This window comes from Epinephelus fuscoguttatus, linkage group LG13, assembly GCF_011397635.1.
Source record: "Epinephelus fuscoguttatus linkage group LG13, E.fuscoguttatus.final_Chr_v1".
Classification (NCBI taxonomy): domain Eukaryota; kingdom Metazoa; phylum Chordata; class Actinopteri; order Perciformes; family Serranidae; genus Epinephelus; species Epinephelus fuscoguttatus.
In genome coordinates this window covers 35,578,234-35,598,050 of record NC_064764.1, presented here as the reverse complement: position 1 = coordinate 35,598,050, position 19,817 = coordinate 35,578,234, and the positions used below count along the sequence as shown (strand labels likewise).

The 19,817-nt window shown below is 43.3% G+C and overlaps 1 long non-coding RNA gene across 1 annotated transcript; it reads left to right on the top strand.

Moving 5' to 3' along the window:
- The first annotated feature begins 1,618 nt into the window (after positions 1 to 1,618).
- LOC125899816 (uncharacterized) lies at positions 1,619 to 4,096 on the top strand. The gene is made up of 3 exons (XR_007450776.1): positions 1,619 to 1,922; positions 2,988 to 3,086; positions 3,179 to 4,096. It is a non-coding gene; the product is annotated as an uncharacterized LOC125899816 (long non-coding RNA).
- The last annotated feature ends 15,721 nt before the right edge of the window (positions 4,097 to 19,817 follow it).

Genomic DNA, 19,817 nt, shown 5'->3' with positions numbered 1-19,817 from the left:
GGAGCTCGCATAAACTGAGCCTGTGTTTGTTGAAGGTGGCAGTGCTTTTTGGGCTGAGAAAGCCATGTGTAAGTAAGGAGGAAGTCCAGGAAGAGGAAGGTTATTTAAGTGTGGGAGTGGCCTATTTGAATCCATTTTGTTTGAGGCCATGCAGCAAGGTGAGTGTGTTTGCCGATCCTGTAAGTTTATTTAGCTCCTTTAACTTTAGCTTATATTGTAGTTATGCTATGTAGCGTGTGAAATAGAGTATGGTGAATGTGCTAGGAAAGGTAGTATCGGCATGGTCTCTACCTGGAGCTCGCATGTATGGAGCCTGGGTTTGTTGAAGGTGGCAGTGCTGTTTCGGGCTGAGAAAGCCATGTGTAAGTAAGGTAAAGGAGGTTGTTGGGTCAGTGCGGGGAGCAGTGAGACCTGGCATTAGGGGAGTGTCTCTGGGACGCCAGAGATCACTGTCTAGCCTCCTGGAGGTGTCGTGGGACCAACTAGACAAAACACTGGTGAAAGGAGGTTCACACCCGATGACCCCAAAGACATGCTAGTTATCACTGCTCACTGGTTTGTACAGTTAAGTCTTGCCATATTAGCTTATCATAGGGCTTAGGAGGTTATTCACTGAGCACTGATCCTTTCTCTAGAGCACAAATTTCTTGTGTTTATTTGAACTCTAACTTTAATCAGTGTGTTGGTCAAGGGATCGCAGCTTTCCCAAATATGTGGGTTATACATGAATTACTAGCTCTTGATTAATTTGAATATGTGCAAATTCTGATGCATCACTTTCACAGGAAAACATGTGAATAGTGCCTGACAGCAGCCAGGATTTAGACCAAAGTTCTGTCATTGTCAACTACAGCTGAGGAGATAATCACAGAGGAAGTACTCAATGTGATTCTTAATCACACTGTAATAGTCGGACAGAGCTTCTTTATTTCTGAAAAAAGCCAGGCCACTTTCTGAAGATGGATGTAAAACATGCATTTCAGTCCCATGACACTCTTATTTCTCAGAAATAAAGAGCAACTTCTAAAATCCAGTGGGAGTTGAGATCCGTAGCTCAGTTCATGGGGAGATGAGCTGGGAACTGGAGGGTCATTGTCAAGTCCCTGTCTGGACCAAATATGGAGCATGAGCTGGTAGCTGGAGAGGTGCCATTGTGCCTTTCAGTGAGGCACCGAGCCCCCAACTGCTCGGGGCACCTGTCCATGGGCAGCCCCGTCATTTTGACCTCTCTCCATTTAATGTATGTGTAGGTCCTGTTTGTGCATGTGTGTGTATATGACAATGGAGTGAACTTTTTTTAATTTCCCCTCAGGGATTAATAAAGTATAAAGAAAGAGAGAGATATGAACTTCGACAATCATTACATGTCTTGAACTCTGTCCCATGGAAACAATAGTTTAGTTTTAAACAACTTGTAAACACAGCACTTGAACTCTTCATTGCACAGAGCATCTGTTGTATCTTCCTCCTTCTGCTGTCAGAATTTAAAAGAAACACCCCAATAAAAAGTTGGTTTATAGGAAGTCGAGTTTTTTATGCTGTGCAACTTTAAGTGAGGATGATGATACAAGACAGATGCAGGATGAATGTCATCAGGAAGGCTCAAGGCTGTAATGCTTGATTTACGCCACACCCTTTTCTTGGCATGCTGGGGGGAACCCACGCTTCCTCTCATTCTGAAACTGAAAGCTTTATTGCCCTTTGTAGCGGAGGTCTGGGAACCAGAATACAACAAGGTGGAAAGTCAGAGGAAATGAAAGAGAAAGTGATCAGTCTTTCCATGCTGCGACTCAAACGAGGACTCTTCTGAGGAAACGTGACTGTTGTTCCATTGTTTACCATGAAACGGCAACAGCTGATTATAATCAACGGGAAGTATCATCTGGATTTGTTTTAACAGCTGCAGAGGGACAATAGTGAAGGTTAGCACAATAACACACTATACCAATAATGTAGCCACGGAGACGTCACCCATTGGTTTGTTCACTTCCATTTTGATGCACTGAGTTTGGCATTTAGACCATCGCCATCTCCATTGAGCTGTAAGTGACCATATTTGGACAAGAAGGTGGAGCTCTGGAGGAGCGAGGAGTAGTTGGCTTTATGATAAGTGTTTTCTTTCCTTGAAATCATCATACATTAGGCTACTTTTTGGACAGTGTTTTTGATCATTGTAATAACCATCGCATTGTCTTTACATTTTAAGTAAGTCTCTCAGCAGCTTAACTGGCTATTAAAATGAAGAAAAGCGTCTTCAGGTTAACGAGGAAGGCAGTGTTCATCATTTATGAGGTTTTTACTGGGAGCCGAATTATCCACAGAGGTCTCCTTCTCTTCAAAACAAACAGGCCTGATAATAAAAACAAGTAAAAACAAGAATAAAGCAGTTTCAACTTAAAAAACAGGGTCTCTCTGACACTCGTTGGCTGGCACAGGACGTTTGGGAGGGTCATGGGCAACGCGTTCTCACTCCCATGTTGCATATGTCAACATTTGGTCATGGACTTTCCACATTGGTACCCTGGGTGTGTTGGTTGTTGATGTTCTGGGACACTATGTCAACTATTGCCTGTATTTTCTACTTTCAAATACACCTCCATTTTCACAGGAAATTTACAGCTTACATACAGTCTCTTTCAAAATAAAAGCACTACGCTGTGAATTGAAGTTTTTTTCCTTCAATAAGAAAAACGCATGTGGTTAGGTTTACGAAAAAAGAGCTGGGTTTGGCTCTACATTCCAATGGGAGCTGGTGGTTGTTGAACCCATCCACCACCCCTCCCAGTCACCCTACTTTGTCTTTTCGCCCCCTTAACGTTTGTTGTTGTCCTACCATGTTTCCCCCTGATGTCGCTAAACAGTAACTGCTATCTGTCTCTAGCCTGTGCTCTCCTCTGTTTCCCCTTCCCTCTTGTTCTGTGTGTTGTGTTGTCTCCTGGCTGGGTGGGGTTTCCGACCTCATCACCTCCACCTGCTACCATTCCCAGCTGACTGTGATTCCACTGATGACCTCTCCACTTCTCCTGCTGCATTTAAACCCGGTCTCTGCATTCACTCTTCGCCAGTTCGTCCAGTTTCCCTCATTGGTAACTCTCAGACGCTAAATCAGTTAGATTTAGTAAAACAGTGATTTTTTTGTGCTCTTTTTGATCACAGCTTTTTTCTCCTTTTGTTCCAGTCCGGCGACTCTCCTTTTCCGCCTCGCCCAGCCCGTCGCTGTCAGTCTGCCTCCGGTCTCCCTCCCTGGATTCCCTCACCTGCCCTGCCTCCCTGACTTCCCCCAGAATCCATCTCCCAGACCTGTTGGACTTTTGTGTTCTTTAGGAATAAACATTTGAAGTCTGCACTGTGGGTTCAGTCCGTCCTTTAAGCACTGCTTAACACGCCCAGCTGCATATCATGCTGAAGGATGGCATTTCTCGTTGGTGTCTGACGCCAGAAGTCACTGACCGAGCATGGGTTTTCGACGACTTCAGCGTGAGATCAGGTTGCTAACATTAACTCTGCTTGTTTCTCTGATATCATAAGATCCAGACGTCGAATGACTAAAATCCTTAATCCAGCATACATACATACAACAAAGTCTCCCATGGGTAATGCTTTGTTTAGCAATATTCTATCAAAAATAGTTATGTTTGGACGTCCATCAGCCCACAAGAGGATGCAAGACACTTGGTTAATGCTGCCCAGGAATTTTCAGAGCTTTTTTGTTTGTTTGTTTGTTTGTTGATTGTTTTGACATTTTCTCACCTTTCTTGCTGTCTTCATCACAGTCCCTTTGCACTCATATGCTTTGATTTTTCTTCTTAACGCCATATTAAACCTAACAGGCTGAACCAGCAACAGACTGAACTTACGGCCACCTCTTGGTGCTCTACTTGTGAACAGATTTCCCTGTACTTTCTCCTCTGGTTGGAAAACTAGAGCAGTGGTCATAAAAAGTTCATTGTTTATACAACAGGCCTACACATCATCAAACTCTCTATCTCACAGCTGATGCAGTTTCCATTATATAAAAGCTGTGTTGGATTTTATGGACATGATTTCAAACCAGACACTGTTTTATTATCAGTCTATACAGTGTTGTGTTACAGTGTTCCTGACCTAATTCTAAGAGCAGCAGATTCATAGCTTTATGACACCAGGCGCTGCAGAGCTGACACATGATCGAGAGTCTCATTAATTTAATTTAGTGAGGCCATCATCACCGTTAAAGTTAACTCTGGCTCCGGCTGTGTGAGCATTAGCTAGCCCTCTGGTTCTCTGCCAGTGGAGCATTAGTGATCCAGGTTAGGACAGTTAGCTCAGAGTGCTAATGAGGTCCATTTATTCTGCACTGGAGACAGGCTAAATATTGTCTCTCATAACACTGCGCTAACAGCTGAATACATCAGGGTGCAAAGCCACTGACGATCAGCCAGAGATGAGGAGCAGAGGCCGGCTTGTTTGGATTTCAGGCAGAATGTAGAATTTAGGGCAAAATTTTAGTCTAGAGGTCAGAGAGATGAGGATAGGGCTGAAACATTGACAGTTTGAATCCAAAATCAGTAAAAAAAAAAAAACTGCCACTTTCTTTTTCATTTTAACCCACACCATGATCTTTTCCTGACCCTAACCAAGTGTTTTTGTGCCTAAACCTAACCAGCCCTTAACCACAGGGCATCATGATGATTTCGGAACGGAACAATGAGTTTAACATGGTCGGAACAATGGGATGTCGGACCAATGGGATGTCGGACCAATGGACTGTCAAACCAATGGGCAGTTCCCCCCAGGTGAAGGTTGTGGGTTTGTTGGACCCATCCACCACCCCTCCTGCCCACGCTACTCGGACTTACACGTTCTTATCTCAAGTTGTCACACATCATCAATGGCCCTTCACGTCTACATATGACGCCCAAGATATCTTCCTGCATCTGCTGCCGCCTTAACTTTCGTTCTAGTCCCGCCACATTTCCCTCTGACGCCGCCAAGCACCAGTAAACTATTATGGAAAAAGGCCACGTATCATGCCAATGTTAAAAGACAGTTTTTTTTGTTGGTGTCTGATGCCGCAAGTTACTGGCCAAGCGTCAGACTTTGACAACTTCACAGTGAGACAGGGTTGGAATGCTATGCTACTAATACGTGATGTTACTAACAAACGTAAGCCAAATCGTGATCGTACCTAACCACGTACTTTAGTTGCGTAAACCTGAGGAAGTAAACCCAAAAATGAAGTTTTTACCTTCTTTGTAAGTTTACTTTGAAAAGACTCTGAATGCATTTGACGTATGGAAACTGTACATTTCCTGTGAAAACAGGAGTTTATTTTGAAAGGACACAGTGCACGTAACCAGCATAAACTGACAGTTTGTTACTGATCATGTGTCAGTATCTGACGAGTTAGGAGTGAAAACGGGCGCTATGCTTCTGCTATGATGCCATCCCAGTATTCGTGGTAGACCGCTGTATGAGCAAAGTGCAAAGCTGTGGCAGTTAACGAGCTAGCACGCGGAGCCAGACCGGCTCGCCACAGCAAACCACAGAGATGCTTAGATTAGAACACACACAGAGGGAGTGTGACTTCATTCTCTGATTAGGATGCAGATACTCCGCTACATCTTTACACAGGAAGTAGTGGCTGCTGTATTAATGTTCTGAATGTTACATACAGAATCTTTTTTGGGGGTTTTGGATTGAAAACAATTTTTCAAATGTCAAACTGGGCTCCGGAAAACTGACAGGATTTTTCAAAAATTATTGCTGATCATTTATAGACACTAAACAAGTAACTGAATAACAGGAAATATATGATTAACAATATTGTTAGTTGCAGCCCTGCAAAGAAATGTGTATCTGGTTTATAGTAAGTTAATAAAATGGTGCTCTCTTAACTGTTCTGGAAATTAGGTCACTATAAAAAAGTTCTGATTAATGGAAAGCAGAATACTTGTAAAAAGGGAGAAGAGATTACTCAGCATATATGGCCTTGTTGAGGAGTATTTGTCAAGTCATGCTCGGCACACGACGAGGCGGCACTGGGTGGTGAGACTGCATCAACAGCTTTTATCAGTTATTTCTAGGAAAGTATGGACCTTAACTCTGAGCTGAAGGCTGGAAGCAAGACTGAAATGAAACACAACAATGAAAAAACACAAAGAATGTAAAAGATAACAAACATAATTTCAGAGTAAAGCTCCGTTAAGCAGCTGGGAGGAACCGCAGTTGTTTTTGGCAGTGCTGCAGTAATCCGCCCACATCAGCCATTAATAAACAGCTGGTTTATCATTGAGCTGTGTCCAGCAAAGTGTCGAAGCAAATGGGTCAGAAAATGTCTCTCACTCCATTTCTCATAATTCTGGGTGAAACAAGGTCATTATCTCAAGTATGAAGGGACCAGATTCTGTAGCTGCAGACGATAAAAATCCTAATATACAAAAGAAAATTTGAATGTGGAAAAAACAAATGTGGCCAATGTTAAATGCCTTTTTTGTGTTACCATGTTGCAGTTCCACCCTGGTGCTGGAAAATAATTCCTCTGAACTTGAACTTTATTCTCCTTTTTTAATCATTTTGATGTGTATTTTCTTCATATAAATAACTGCCAGTTTTATTGTTACAATTTTACATCACCAGAGGTCAAACGACAATAAAACTTAATCTAAATCTAAATACGATGATCAGCATGTTATGTGAAAAGCTAAGATTTTAAGAGCTTAAACTTTAGTCCCACAGTTTTCACTGTTCTGACACACATTGTACATCAAATTATTCCAGATTTTCCCATTTCTGTCTTTTAAGTTGTAGAAATTGGACCTACAAGAGTCAGAGCACTGAAGCTCTGACCTCATTATTGATGGAGGAACTCTGGAAAAATATCTTACATTTCCACTAAAACACAAATCTCCTGCTAACATTTTAACTTAAAGATTCTTCCTTACCTGAAACATTTTGTATATTCAGTAAGTTGGATATGTTCAGTTATTCCTTCTGCACATTATAGTTTGGTTTTTTTTAATTCTTTTGTCTGAATGAGGGCTTTCTCAGACAGGTGTATGCGATTTGGTTAATTAGACTTAATCAGACAGCTAACAGCTTGCGCACAGCAGTTTTCCTGGTCTGATTTCATGATACACATTTAGTCTTTCAACTTCAGTAAGCAGTGTCAAAGTTTCTACAGAAGCCTTTCATTTTCCTTTCAACCCAGCAGCCAAAATAAATATTGGCATTGTCCATTTCTGCAAACCGCAGATATAATGCATTTGTAGGTTATTATGTCGCAGATACTTTGAAACTTTACTGATTATATGGCAGCATGGTGCTCACAGCAAGAGGGTTCCCTGTTCAAACCTAGTGTGGGGGTTCGAACTCTGGGGTGGGGGAGCCCTTCTGTGTGGAGTTTGCATGCTCTCCTTGTGTCAGCGTGGGTTTGTCCAGGTGCTCCAGCTTCCTCCCACAGTCCAAAGACATGCAGGTTAACTGGTGACTCTAGATTGTCCGAAGGTGTGAATGTGAGTGTGAATGGTTGTCTGTCTCTCACCCAGTGTCAGCTGGGATAGGCTCCAGCCCCCGTGCCCCCTAACAGGATAAGCAGTTATGAAAAATGAGTGAATGAACTCTTTGGTTAACGTGTGGTTAGTTTAGGCACAAAGACCACTTGGTTATGACAAGGAAAAGATCATGTTTTGGATTAAAATATGCAGCTGTGGTGGCACAATTCCTGTTGGAAATGCAGCAGTGTCTTACTAAAGGAAAAGGAGCTTTTTGTAGCAGGGTTTCAGAAAGAAACACAGCAGTGTCTTGGTAAAAAAAACAACTGCCCAATGTGGCACTATCCGGTTAGAATCGCAGCATTGGGTCTTCAAAAACACCCACATTTGGTGTCTACAAAGCACTCAGCTCATGTAGTACGTCACTTAAGAAATGTTGATATGATACATAAGCTGGTCCTCATTCCGAAGTCGTTGAGTACCGATGCTTTGTCAGTGATTTCAGCATCACCTGACACCAAAAGTCACTTTTTGTGGCGAAATGTTATGCTTAGGTTGGATGGCACCTGTCATGGAGGTATGACACGCTGTCGTTGAAATACTGCCAGTAATGATGTAATGTAGGGAGCTGGAAACGGAGGGAAGGTGGATGGGTCCAACAAACCCTGAACTTTCACCCAGGAGGCGGGTGTTCCCTTCCGGTACGAAATTAGAAACAAACTATGATGTTATTTTTTTAACCCTAACCACAAACTTTTGTTGCCCAAACCGAACCGAATGTGCTTTTGTTGACGATCCCGGCGTTGGTAGCAGTGTCCCATGATGTCAACATCAGATGCAGGAGGATAGCTAGCACATAATATGTAGATGTTAAAGGCCACTGACAAAGCTGTGACATATGACAACTTGAGATGAGAAGGTCTCATTGTCATGCTTATTTAAGTCTCTGTCGTCCCCTCCTTTGTTGCCAGATCGTCTTTACCTTTGAGTGAGACTTCCAGAGGTTTCCTAGTGTGTCTTGTGAGTGTGTTTTTGACCGTTTTTGCTTTTTAACCCACCTTTTTTTCCTGTTGATTTGGATCCCTTTGCCTGTGTTACTGATCACCCGTGTACCGACCTGAGTCTGATTAAAGACCCTGAACTTTTTGTCTGAGAGTCTGCTTTAGATACATGTAAAACGTATGAATGTGATGTGACTGGGGGGCCTTGTCCATCCCACTGATACATCTCTAACATCTACACATGCCTGTGCTCTTTATGATCAGCAGTGAAGCAGAGAGCTGATCTGATGCAGTGAAAGTGAAGCTGTTGATTCAAGGCTGAGCTCAGGCTGAGTCAGAGGAGATGGAATCTGATGTATGCACTGACCTCACACTCCCACACCTGGATCTGAGTTCATCTTCAGCTGACAAAGTGCAGGTCTGTGTGTGTGTGTGTGTGTGTGTGTGTATATATACATATTTGTGGTGATGCATATATGTGTGTGTTAACAGCCTGACACCGCAGCACACACAGTTGCAGCGAGGCGTGAAGTCGATGATTCAAGTCTGCTGAAACTCTTACTGTCAGTGACGATCCTCTTCTTCTGTACCTCCTTCCCTCCGCCTCTCTCATCCCTCCGCTCAGCTGCACACCAGCTACACACGAATGTACACATATGAGACAGTGTGTGTGTGCGTGTGTGTAGTTCTGATGTCTCAAGATGCAGGTTAGTCCAGCAATGACTTAAATCCCAACTTTGAATACACAACTCTGGCTGCTGGGGACAGAAACAAAATTCTAGTTTGGTGAATCACTGGTTGAATGTTGAGGTTTATTCGCGGAAACTGCGACATTGGTTTGCTTCATACGAACACAGCTGTCTGGTAAAGTAAGCAAAATCATGACACAAAGTCAGTAAGCGAGGGTACAAAAAAACAGCAACAATTACATGTTGACGTGATAACACGTGACGAGGTGTCCTGATATACAGGAAGGAAATGCAGATTTCCACATTGCAAAAATGGAGTACACTGTTTTCCTAAGCTGTGATTTAGAACAGCAGCTATAACAAATGTTTTGTTTAAAATGTCACAGTGTGTCTAGCTTGTATCATCATCCAATTTCAGTCCACATGCACTTATGACGCTACGTTCCACAAGCTCCCTCAGCTTTTGTAGTCTGATGAATATCTGTTACATGCCTCCATCATATAAACACAAGCAAAATAACCATATGAATGTGCCTTTTGCAATTTCAGATGGAAACGGCTGTTGTTCTGCGACTCGGTTAGCTCGCTGAAGAAGAACCTGTGGCTGAGCAGCGGTTCTTGCTTGTTCTTCAGCTCAGGGTGTGTTTGCTCATGAATGACTTGTTCTTTATCTCAGGGGTTGGGTGCCAGTTTCCCAGGAAGTGCACCAGGTTTTAAAGCCAGGTTACATAATGGCCAAATTGTATAACTCAACACATCCCAACTCGTCAAATATCACTGCTTTTGTCAGTGGACTGTCACGTCTACACACGACAAGCTAGGTATCTTCCTGCATCTGTTGTTGGAATTCAGAGACGCTGAGTCGATTTATGCTTGTTAAATGCAGTGTGTCTTTTCAAAATACACTTCCGTTTTCACAGGAAATGTACGGTTTCTGCTCATGAGATGCATACAATCTTTTTTTTTTAAATAAACTTACAATGTCGGTAAAGCACCTCGTATTTACGTTTATTTTCTTGTAAAAAATTGTGTACAAAAGCTACAGGACAGCACTCCAATTATAGTGTTTATTGCCACACGAACGTTTCGGGTGAAACCCTTCCTCCCTATAATTGGAGTGCTGTCCTGTACCTTTTGTGCACAGTTTTTTTACATTTTTTGAGGATTCAGCATCCATTCATACTTCTGAGGGTTGAGCGTGTTTGTTTGGACTTCTGATCGTTTATTTTCTTGTGCAACAAAAGCATGTGGTCATCAATTGTCATTTTTTGACGAAGCATCCACATGGGAAGCAAACAGTGGGCTCCTAGGTGAAAGTCCGGGCTTTGTTGGACCCATCCACCTCCCTTCCTGCCTGCCCCATAAGGACTTTCCAGCTCCATTACATTGTCAGTTGACTGAAGCACCTTTTGCGGCGGTATGATACACCACTGATGATGTTATCAACTGACGCTGCCCAGTTGTATAACATACCACCATAAAAGGTGCCTTTTTGCATCAGTGTCCGACACCAAAGTCACTGACAAAGCGACGGTATTTGACGACTTGGGAATGAGAACTCACTGTGTTACCACAGCTTCCTCCAGCTGTCACATGATGCAGTCTGGCCCAAAAGACTTTTTGCCATTGACTTATACTGGGAAAGGAACATCTGTAAATCAGTGACTAAAGGTTTCTGAGCGTCAAAACTTCCACAAAATGACAGGGATTTGTTCCATCTGGTCCGAGAACATTTCAAAAGATTAGAAGAGCCACATGATTGAAAAATTCATATCTATTAAAGTATATGAAAGGCTGAACAGGAAGTTAGCCACTCAGCAAGTGGACGTCTCTAGTGCGCTTGATATGGCCTTTGTGGTGCAGAAGATCCAAGTAATTTTACACCTGGGAATCAAACTTTCAGGCTTCATGCCACCACTGAGCAACATTCATAGGAATGAATGGGACTCCGCCTGCAGCGCTGGATCCAGTTCTCTTTATACTTCCATGGTGTGTGCTCATGAACGACTTGTTCTTCGGCTCTGGGGGTGCACGCTGAACTGTTAACAGTCTAAACATGAGTCACGATGTATAAGAGCAGCAGATCTCAGAAGTTACCTGGTTCTTACCTGCACTACTGCGCACCATACAGATCAGGATTTTGGATTCATTCCCGTTTGCGAATCAAGATAAGTCTTTCCTCTGTTAGAGTCAGTCAATTTTTGTTCGCAACTCTAACATCATGATGGCACATTGCCCCCACCTCCATTCACCACATCCTTGTTGCTACACTATGACTAATTTTTCTGTCTGAATCATGTGTTCATACTGTGGCAGCAGCATCAACAGACTTGCATCAGATGTGGCGACACTGCTTGTAATGTAGTTCTGTCATCACTAATGTCTTTGATAATCCACTCCAGAGAAGGGTGTAATGCTGTAGGTCATAGAGGTCTGCAGAGGAGCCAAGTGGTCAACTCCCAGATCTCAACACTTCATGCATCATTTTGGTTCGAAACAGGATATAAAAGCTGTGTTCACGTTCAATACAAGTATGCAAACATCCTCACAGAAGCCAATCTGAGCAGTACCATCAATCTTTTTGAATCACTGGCAAATTTAAGGTACGGACTGACACTGATATGTAGGTTACTGTGTTCTTGCACTCACAAATTGAAAACAATTATTTTTTGGCACTCTGCTGCTCTTAAATCTTGCTGACAGCCCACAGCGTATATCACACCAGCTGAAATATGGCTGCAGCGAATATTCCCCCGTGAGGCAAGGTAAAGTGATACTTGAGATCTGATCTGAGTCGGGTGACTGATTTTAATCTCAGTCAAAACAGGTGAATCTGTGTCGTGTGTGCAGCACGTGAGCAGAGAGGCCCGAGTGTGCACTGGGATGAAATTTAACAGGTCAAAGGTAACAGTTTTTGTACACCCCTCCTCAAGAAACACGTGAACTTTTCCACTTCAGAAGTGAAATGATTCAGAGAGCTCTGTGGTATATCCAGTGATATACGGCATTCAGAAACAGACATTATATCCAAAACCAACAGTTGCCTCGACGATGTTTCATATATTGGGACTGTAATTAATTTACATTGAGTTCAGAGGAGGAATCCCATGACTCAGACATGCTGAGATGAAACCAATTAAGTGTGGTTATTGATGCTGGTGTTGTGATAAAAACTTTGCGAGACTTTTGACTCACTGGCGAAATGTTTTTATCTTAAACTTCACAGCAACCTCACAGGGCCGAGCCAAAACAACATTTGTTAGAGTTTATAATCAGCGTGTAATATAAACTGAACTCAGGCAACATTTTTCCTCCGAAAGCATCTGTAAAGAAACGATGCCGTAGGAAGTAATAATAATTGAAAGTGATGATTGCAAAGCCGGAGCTGGACTTTTCTTGCTGATTTCCTCAGAAAGGAATAAAGTCAACAAGATGTCCAGGTCAGCAGCTGGCCTCCAGGTTCTGGACTTTGCCTCCGCCCTGCTGAAGTGCCCTTAAGCGAAACTTTAAATTCCTGCCAGGCACGGAGCCATTGCTGCTGCTCCGTAGCTGACCTCTGAATCCCCCCGGAGCAGCAGTGGATTTCTCCTCAGGGATCGATACTGTAAGTACAACATTTATGTTTGTCCCACATTCCTGACGTTAGTGTGCTTTAGTGATCATAAAATGTGGTGTAAAAACTGATAAACAAGCTGCATTCCTGTGAGGAACTCTGTGGGAGAGCTGTCTAATAAATCTTCGCACAAGTGACGAAGACAATGCAGCTGTAGCCAGAACACTTGATCTGTTTTATCGAAGGAAGAGAGGGAGTTGTTGTAAACCAAATATGGTTATAAACATATCACCTTGTTCATCTGACAGCATATATGTGTGAGTCTGCGTTATTTATCTCTATTCTGTACCCGTCGACCTGCAGAAATAAAGAATATGTTCTTTGTTTAAACACTCCCGAAAGACTTTTATACAGTACGGATTATTGAGCCTCAGCTGGACTGCTTTGATCCCTGCTCTGCTTCTTAGTGATATATGGTAATATGGTTGCAGGTATACATGTCTACTCTTTAAGGCTGTAAGTTGAGTATCAGTGACGTAGAAGAAAGTAAACTCCTTTCTGTGTCTCACGCTGCTCTCAGCCCTAGAGTCGTCTCCTTTGGTCTGAATCAGGGACTCATGTTGTTACAAAGTTGTATAATTGCCTAGAGTTGGTTCATGGGTCAATAGAGTGTGACGGGGCTGACGTCAAAACCTGGAAGTTTAGCATTGCGCTGGTTCCCGGAAGAGAAAGTGAATGTGATTTTTGCATTGCATTTTGGATTATGTCAGAAAATAAGCTCTGTGGCTAACACAAGTTTATGATACTTACAGGTTTTGTTCAGCGAGATAATCTTCACATATGAACACCTTTCATACTGCATTTGAAGCTTAAATGCGATCGCCAGAAGTAAAAAGCTAACGTTAGGCTTTAACGGACTACATGACTACTCCACGGTCGCATGACTCTTGATGTCACCGCCACTAAGCTTTCAACTGATTTCGGCCGCTTTGTTTTAAAAACATTGTATAATGGGGAAATCGGACTGTTTAAGCTAAATAAGAAGCTGTAATGGCGGACTGCCAGCACTCTCGCCTGTTCGGGGGTGATGACTTTACTGTCCCCGACAGGGTTTGTAGTCGTATTGAGCAACTTGTTAGCAACCGCCTTTTTTACGACACATAAAAGCTTCAAAAGTCACAAGTAGGGTATTTACTGACGTGTTTTATGTCGTAGAACAAAACCTGAAACTCGCTTAAGTTTTTATTAACCACACACCTTATTTGAGGCATTTTACCAAAATCCCATTCAAAAAACATATTGACTTTTAGACAAGAGAACCGGAAGTGCTAAAAGCGCTAACGGAGTTCCGGGTTTACTGGCACACTCTATTTAGAGTCACCAATTAACCTATTCCCAATCTGCATGTCTTTGGACTGCGGGAGGAAACCGGAGTACCTGGACACTGGACGCTGACACAGGGAGAACATGCAAACTCTGCACTGAAGGGCTCCCACACCCGGGATCGAACCAGGAACCCTCTTGCTATGAGGCGACAGTGCAAGAATCTGTCTGCCCGTCACTATTGTACGTCATAAATACAAGCATATACACAAGTTTTACCTTCTCACATTTATTTGTGCATAAACATCTATGCAAGAATGTGGTCCTTAAAAAAAAGAAATGCTTGGAACAAAACTGCACACGTACACACAGAGCCACAAAGATTAGGGCGGTATTGCTTTACTGTATCATCCAAAGGCCAAAACCTCACACACAGGCAATGAAAAGCAGAAGACTGAGATCTGGATGGAGTTTTGGAGGAATGAAGGGCAGAGCTCTCTCGCTGGCAGCGGCAGAGCCACAGACAATCCCACTGGGCATACAGCTGAAATCCCTCTGCGACTGGCACAAAGCTCCGGTGGCACTGAGCCGTAGTCTTTCTGCCCCTCCACTTCAAAGAAACTCCCAAAACAAAAATGCTTCGGTATCAGTCACGCTCACTCTGCTGCGCCTCAAACTGACCTCCAAAGAGCTCAGAGCAAAATGAACTTGCACTCGAAGCCAAAGTTAGTTTCTTTGTTATTAAAAAAGGTTGTCATATCAGTTGGTGTTTGAAATTTAGTGGATGCCTTTCAATCAAACAACTGACCCTTAGAATTTGGGTTAAATAAACAATCACATTCCACTTATTTAAAAAAATCTACCCAGATTTCATTTAGGGAATACAGTATCTGGGAAAACTGACAGAGAGGGCAGTCATCTTGGAAATGTCAAATATGTCCAAACACTTGAGATGAGAAATAAACCATGTAAATGCAGAATCACACGTACCCACAATACAGGAATGCCTACTACATCAAACTCAGCAATGTGGTCACAATAACTGTTGTTGGGTCAAGAAATGCAGGAATACTTAGGGTGCTTTCACACCTACCCTGTTTGGTTCAGTTCAACTGAACTCAAGTTCGTTTGCCCCCTCAGTGCGGTTCGTTTGGGCAGGTGTGAACACAGCAATCACACTCAGGTGCGCACCAAAACAACCAGACTGAGACCTTCTTGAAGAGGTGGTCTCAGTCCGGTTACAAATGAACTCTGGTGCGGTTGGTTTGTGGTGAGAAGGTGTTCCGACCTGGATGTGAAGCAACTGCAGTCACATGACACATTGTTTGGGTTAAACATGAGCATGTTACAGTCCTGGAGGATTATTAATGTGCACCTCCTCCTGTACTGCCTTAATATGCACATTCAGCACATCCAATGCATCAAAACATTGTTTTCTAGTTGGAGCCGCGCCTCGTTTTCAAACTGTATGCTTTGACTAAAATGAACAATGACAGCAATATAGTCCACGATGAGCAGCGCTAAAATCAACCTGCGTAGTTGTCCCTCCATTGTGACATTAGAAAGTGTCACATTTATCTTGCAAGTGTACTCTTCTTCAACGTTTGCTTTACTTCCTGGATTTTTCCCACATGGAAATTCTGACCAATCAAGAGCAGCTTTCTCACACAAGGCATTTGATCTGGTCCTCTTGTAAATGCTGCCGTGAGAACACGAACCAACTCTAGGCAATTATACAAGCAAGATAACTCTAGGTCTGAAAGCAGCCGAGCACAGCCGACACAGAAAGAAGTAGACTTTCTTCTACATCACTGATACTCAATTTACAGAATGCTGCTACAATGCAACATTATCTTGAATAAATGAGGTAACATAACAGTAACCCACTTTACACTGAACATGAAGACGTAATTCACCATTTAAGATGTAACCTTTACCCAAACCTTAAAGAGGCAACAGATAGGATTCGGGGGGTTTTAGCATGGCGCCACCTAGCGTCAGCAGTGTTGCTTGCACTGTCGTAAAGACCAAATTGACTGTGGGGATCAGAGATAATCAATAAAATGTAGGCTGTAAAGCCACCAGTATACCTCTATGTATATGTAGAATGAGAAGGTGTGTGGACACTAAATGAGTAAAGAGACCGAGCAACAATTATCAGAGTGGGGGTAATCACTGTCCGAGGGCTGCTGTAGAATGGCAACGAGGATGTCAGCTGACCAACACTCGCTACCCGCTCCCTGGTTGCGGCGATTTGCGATGCTGGCCAGCTGGGAATGAGCTAGCAGCCAGTACAGTCCAGTCCTCTCTGGTCTAGCTAACATTTAGCCGTGTTACTTACTGATCCATTAGAAAGAAAGCTAGCTGGTCACCGGTGTTGAAGCCTCTTTGGTCACGGAGCTCCCTCCATCTCTTGAACGCCTGACTGAGGTTTACTCTTGTTCTTCCTCTTCTTTTATCACTCTCCTTTTTGCACTTCTTTGCCTCCTCACACAGAGGAGCTCCTTTTCTTTTACTAGGCCGTTTTTCACTTGTCTCCAAACTTTGTCCGTCTGCCATTGTGCTCCTGACTCAACTATCTCATGCCCTGGCCAGTTCTTCATAAGGACCAGCTCCAGTCCCTGATTGGCTGACCGACCAGTTTGGCAATACATGACGCATTTCCTGCCGTAAAGCAGATTTTTTCCGCGAAAATTCGTCCCCGGTGGATTGCAAAGCCATTAAGTAACCTATGTAAATGCTGATAGTCTGATTTTACTGTGTATACTACCCTGTGCAACCCACGTTATTTTCATAATGATATATATAGGCAAAAATGCTGTCTGTTGCTTCTTTAACTTCTCTCTTTTAACTCAAACACTTAATAGCTAGCTACATTAGTCCAGTGTGACTTCATAAGCCACCTAGCAGAAAAGGACAAGTTTGCCGCCGGGCTGTAACACTGACACTATCACACTGGTTTCCTTCTTTAATGGGTGACTTTTGAAAGGCCCTTGGCTAACTCATGTTATAGGCCTTTATCGTTTCTTTTTTAGGACTTTCTTATTACTTGAAGCTCTATTTTCATTTCATGGAAACACTGAGCGAGGCTCACAAGCAATAGGCCTGTTTCCACTGAAGACGTTCCTGGTACTATGTGGGGGGCAGGAACTTTACAGGAACGTCCTCTTGCTCGGCCCTCTCAACCGCCGTGTCTCCACTGTGCAGCGGAGTAGGAGGAAGGTTCCTGTAAAGTTACTGGGCTCTGGATGTGACGTAATCGTCGCACGACCATTTTAACCAGGGCGACACGGCAAAGAAACAAAGAAGAACAACAACAAAGAAGAAGAAGCAGAAGTAAGAAGAAGAAAGCAAACATAAGAAAGACAATAATCAACATGGAAGGAGCTGAGGTGGTTGCTGGGTTTCTGGTGTGTCTCTTCGTTTACATGGAGGTGGAAGCTATGAACGAGCTAACCCTTGTCTGCTGAGTTTTAAAAATGCCGGCTATTTTGTTGCTTTCTGTTGTTGTCACATCCCTCCTTGAGTATATCCAGTCAGCACCAAGTGAACCCCAAGCCCCAGCCAGGAGTTTCTCAGGGCCGTTCTGAGTACCTACTCCGAGGCAGGGACTTGTTTAGCCCCTGTAAAAGTTCCGGAACTCTGTCCTCCGGGGGTGGTTCCTGCGGTGGAGACACGCACCAACGGCCCCAGCCCCGTAAAATTACCCCGAAGTTCCTGCGGTGGAAACGGGCCTAATCTAAGCCCACAGACTTTAGATGTGGCTGTCTGACACGGCCCTGCCTCTCCAGCAATGGCTAAAGATCCCTCTGTCCACCTGTTTATGTTTTACTAGTTCTACATTATGGACCGCTTTCAACAGTTGCCTTCAAGGCTAAGACGCCACAGTGCACAACTAGGACCCTGTACTGCTCTGTGCTGCATTTGTTGGACTGCTGGTGGGTCATCGAAAATAGAGCGTGCTGAACACCTCCGCGTACACCTGACGTATGTGAGGCTGCTGCAACTGGATTTGGCTCTCAGTGAAGATGAGTGAGGACAGTCAAAATGCTTAAAACAGGTAATTCATTTATTACATACACTGATAAGTACTGTTTGATTATCAACTGGCCCCTGGCCTCCTGACATGCTGCAGAAGTGGCCCCTGGGCAAGAGCTCGTTGTGCACCTTCAACACCACAGTATGAGGATGAGTACTGTCTCTGACAAAGAGATAAATGAGGGGAACACTAGAGAGACAAAATATGTTTCCTGTCCTGGGATGGCAACAGAATCGTAAACTGACAGGAACTACCACAGATATTCATAAAGCCATTATCAGTGTAGCTCAGTGAGGAAGAACAAACAGACTTTGTACGTGACCTGATTTACACTTGTAGGCGTGTAGGTGCTGCGCTTTACAAGAGATGTCAGGTTAATATGACATTCATGAGAGGTTGTTAACGCGTCCAGAGATGCGGCTCCCAAAAGAAGAAAATGAATGTTATTCCCCGAGTGACTCAGAGGGGAAACATGCGAGCCAGCTGCGTCAGCTTTGACCTCTTTCTTAACCCGCTGTAGGTAAACATTATCACATGAGGTCCTGTGTGAATATTAATCCCAGTCTTGTCACACTGATTTTATCTGGGATGCTGCACAGCGTCTCCGCCTCAGGGAGGATTTTTGTTTTTTCACCACTTGTCGGTAAGTCAGAAATCACTTCAACATTACACAGTCTACCACAATGTTAATGCAGGATGAATGAATCATGAGGGAGCTCTGCAGAGTTTCTCTGTCCAACTTTAAGACACTGAGCGAACCCAGTGTGGCTGATCCCAGCCGAGCTCAGCTCCAGGAACACAGCAGATATACAGTCACAGATGTGAAAGACAGGAGTGCTGTGGGGGGCAGGACGATCTGAACAGTGAAATAGAGCAGATGGAATTCAGCTACATGGAAGCGAAAGGGGGGTCGATGAATGAATGAATGAATGAATGAATGGATGAAGAGGAGGGATGGGGATGCATTGATGGATAGAAGAGTCAGCAATACATACTGTTAATGAAAGCTGTACTAGTCAAATCAAATGTATATTTAAATAAAGACTCAGTTGCCAGTTTATTAGGTACACTTAAATTAATGTCATCATGTGGGATGTATTACAGGACTGCCCTTTGACCAGCATTCATGTGGTTTCAGAATAATCCATGAAATGAGTTCCCAACTGGGAAAATTCAAGTGAACACTCCCTAAAGTCAAAACAACTTGGGAACTGTGCATAAATGTTGGCACACGAGCTGCCGAATTGATGTCATATATGCAGAAACATGGTGGATGAAAGTAAATGTTCAGTTGATGGTAATAAACTTGCATGTTAATCTATTGCTCGTGTTCTTTGTAATATGATACTAGGTTGTCATTGTTAGTTGCTGTCCTCATAGAGTGATCTCGATTAGTGAGAAGAGTTATTTATTAGCAGTATTTTAGCAGTTTTAAGTTATGCACTGGTGCAGCAACGTGTCTGGGACAAAACTACTTTGTAATATAAAGCTTCAAACTGTTCAGCTTCAAACTAAGATAGCAACATGAATCTCCACTGGGATGTTAAACACTCAGAACAATAAAATGCAACACGTCTTCTTTGTAGCGTCCATGTTTTCTCCACATTACAACTTTAGCCTAGTTCACATTGGACAATTTTCACCCTGATTTTGCGTCACGGAGACTATCGTAATCTTTTGAGTGTTTATGCCTGGCGACGTGGGTTTCTGTCATCGTGAGTCTCGCCAACTGCGTTTCGA